Source organism: Toxorhynchites rutilus, chromosome 3, assembly GCF_029784135.1.
Source record: "Toxorhynchites rutilus septentrionalis strain SRP chromosome 3, ASM2978413v1, whole genome shotgun sequence".
Lineage (NCBI taxonomy): Eukaryota > Metazoa > Arthropoda > Insecta > Diptera > Culicidae > Toxorhynchites > Toxorhynchites rutilus.
In genome coordinates, this window is record NC_073746.1 from 284,195,267 (window position 1) to 284,198,697 (window position 3,431).

The window sequence follows — 3,431 nt, forward strand, 5'->3', positions numbered from 1 at the left end:
GGAGGCGGACTTCAAGAGAAAATGGATTTCTGTTCAACAAAAACTACAACCTGACGTTGTACAGAACCTTATGGACGGGGTAAAGAGGAAGGTGCGAGCATACGGGCTTGGGCTCGAAGTATGAATAAAAAGAAAATGCCAAAAGTTGTTTAATAGTTTTTATTTTACTGTCTAAAATTTTCAAAAGGATCGGTCTACTGGGCGAATTTCTACAGCGTTTTTTCCGTGATGCAATTTGATGTGACACACCGTTTTCGTCTCGCAATTCGTCTCGTCTCGTGTCGGCTTCAGTCACTGTCGAGACGAGCAAAATATCCCATTCCAGTACACGAGTTTCATTGAAATGTTTTATTTGGTAGACTGGAGAGACTTCAGCCAGTTTTTCTCGGTGTGATCAGTGATGTCAGATGCGAAGACATGTTTTTGTTTTGAGAAAAACAACAAACAGTTTTAAAATTCATCAATCGATACTCTTTTCTCAGCGTCAAAATATTAAAAAAGCATAACAAAAAGAAATAAGTTTCATATATCTTTTGGTTTCATTGATATTTTTCCTCTAGCATATGTTTTCATCACTCAGACGTTTTTTTATTATGGATTTATTGGGGGCAATGTTTGCTCACCTAATCAACGATTTATTAAGAAAAGTTTTAAAACTATATATAAGTTAAGGACTTCAAGTTCAATGAGACAATAGGCCGTATGAATAAAAACAAAATTCAACTTTACTTTACTTCATTCGAGCAGTTGAACAGTGAGATTAAGTTTTTACTACGTTTGGTATGAATAAAAGAAACAACAAAGTATTTACTTTTCGAAAATGGATGTTAAGCTGATTTCGTATGAATAAAACAGCATTCATCAAGTATTTACTTCGTAATTATCAAGTATGCTCATGAGCATACTTTGGATCTGAAAACACTTTCATTCGTTTTGATTTCATATCCTATTTATGTTTTCTTGCGCTTGAAGTTAAACAAGTTAACGATCCGCATTGATGGCACTGAGCTTCGTTTACTAGTTTAAGGGAGCGTAAAAAAATTGATTGATTTTCAGGCGGAATGAACATGTTTTTAAAATTTAAATTATGAATGAAAAATAACCTTTCCGTACCAATTCGGCATTCTGTTTAAATGAAAAACACTTTTGTTTGCAGGTGGGGAAAAATCTTGTACGATAATTGTTTTTGAAGACAACTTTATATTATAATGAAAAGTTTCAGTAATAATGTTGGAAATGTATAGACAAAGGGTTAAATAAAAGTCGGAAAAAAGTGTTTTAAGTGATTAAATAACATGATGTGAACATTTTCATTCAAATTTTAACATTTGAAAACTGGCATCGTGTCTTCTCATATGATAGGTATTACACTAACGAGATAGGGACCCAAACTATTGTCCCTAATTGAAAGTCGTCACCAGACGTCGACACTATTCCTTTTTCATCGCGAATTCACGCTTTGTCAAAAAAAAACCTTTTGAAACGAAACCTAAACAATCAGTTGACAGATGTTTGACAAAGTAAAAACTATGTTCGAATTCGAAAATGAAATTAGTAAAGTAAACATTTATTCATACGGATTCAAGTAAATACTAGGAAAGTTTACTTTACTTGGAAACGGGCAGAATAAGTAAATACTTTTTTTTATTCATACGACCTAATAGGTCGTATGAATAAAAACAAAACTCAGCTTTACTTTACTTGAATCACGCATTCGAGCAGTGACATTAAGTACTTACTACGTTTGGTATGAATAAAACTGGCAACTGAGTATGAACTTTTCGAAAATGGAAGTTTACTTGATTTCGTATGAATAAAACAGCATTTATCAAGTATTTACTTTGTTATTATCAAGTATGCTCATGAGCGTACTTTGCTTCTGAAAACTCTTTTGTTTATCTTATGCGATTAATATTTAGTGCTGCTATCTTACATTTAAACAAGTGAAAAATGTATTATGATGCGCCAAATATTCCTTTTCCGCTCGTTTGTGACATCGGTTCTTCATTTGAGAAAAATCGGGCTACCAAAACATACAAAATACGCAGAGAGGGGATGACGACAATTTCAAGCAGTTGTACAGGTTTAGTCGCGAAAATGTAGGTTTTTTAGCAAGAACCTTTCTACCCAACTATGAGAAAACCAGAGGGGGAGCGTTGCAAAACATGCAAAAAATGAAATGTTTCCTGCGTTATGTGGGCGATCCCGGATTCCAGGTATGCTCTTCATTACTTACTCTGGCATTGCAAAAAAAAAACAGATATACGTTTTTCTAGGTGGGAGTTGGTGAGGATTTGGGTCTACACCAAACGACCGTTTGCAAAACTGTCTGGCAAACGTGTCGAGCGATCGTTGAAAAATCCCACGAGTGGATTAAATTCCCATCAACGAAGGAAGAATTTGAACACGAAAAGAAATTATGGATCAAAAAGTACAAGTTCCCTTACTGCATAGGGGCTCTTGACTGCACTCATGTGCTCATAAAACGGCCACACCATTTTGCCGATGAATTCGTCAATCGTAAAGGATTGACGTCATTTAGCGTTCAGGCAACGTGCAATGGACGAGAAATGTTCACGAGTGTGGAGTGTCGGTGGCCTGGTTCTGTCCACGATGCCAGAATATGGAGAAATTCCGCCATTCGTGAAATACTCTCCGACAACAACAGTGATACCGTTATGCTAGCAGATGAAGCATACCATATAGCGCCTTGGCTAATGACGCAATTTAAAAACCCGTCATCTGCAGAACAGAGGTGCTACAACATTATGCATACTAGGGAAAGGGTGATAATCGAACGGGTATTTGGACAAGCTAAACAACGATTTCCCATTTTGCAATCAAAAGTCCGCTTATCAACGGAAAGAGTACCACAGATGGTCGTTGCGTGCTTCGTGCTCCATAATGTGGCGAAGATAATGAATGATGAAGATTTCACGTTGCCGGAAAAGTTACTTCAGCCAAACTATGTACAGTTCAATGGGGGAGTCGATGATGGCAACTCTATTCGCCATAGAGGAAAACGTCGTCGAGATGCAATTGCGATGCACATTAAAAATCAGTTATAATATAAAAAATATTCCGCCTTTAAAACTTTCTTAAATTAACTTTAATTTAAAAATATATACAAAAAAATATATACACTTTCAGATGATCCTATTCTCTTTGAGTTTTTTGATTTTCAGGACAGCAATTTCCTTTTTCAGAACCAACAGCTCCATTTCTTTTTGGTGTCGCTCTTCTTAGTTGGCTTACAATACATCCGAATAATCTTGTTGCTTTTTCAGGAACATAAGTTGCTCCTCACACACTGTTTGTTGTGTTCTGCCACGTGTCTGGAATATAAAAAAGAATTAAAAAACTATAAAAGTTCTTTGAAGAACAATTTTAGGAGAGAAATGGGAATAAAAATACCATTTTAACTGAGAGCG

At 35.7% G+C, this 3,431-nt stretch overlaps 1 pseudogene; it reads left to right on the top strand.

The window, feature by feature from the left end:
* The first annotated feature begins 1,950 nt into the window (after window positions 1-1,950).
* Window positions 1,951-3,068, top strand: LOC129774276 (putative nuclease HARBI1; annotated as a pseudogene).
* Window positions 3,069-3,431: the final 363 nt, after the last annotated feature.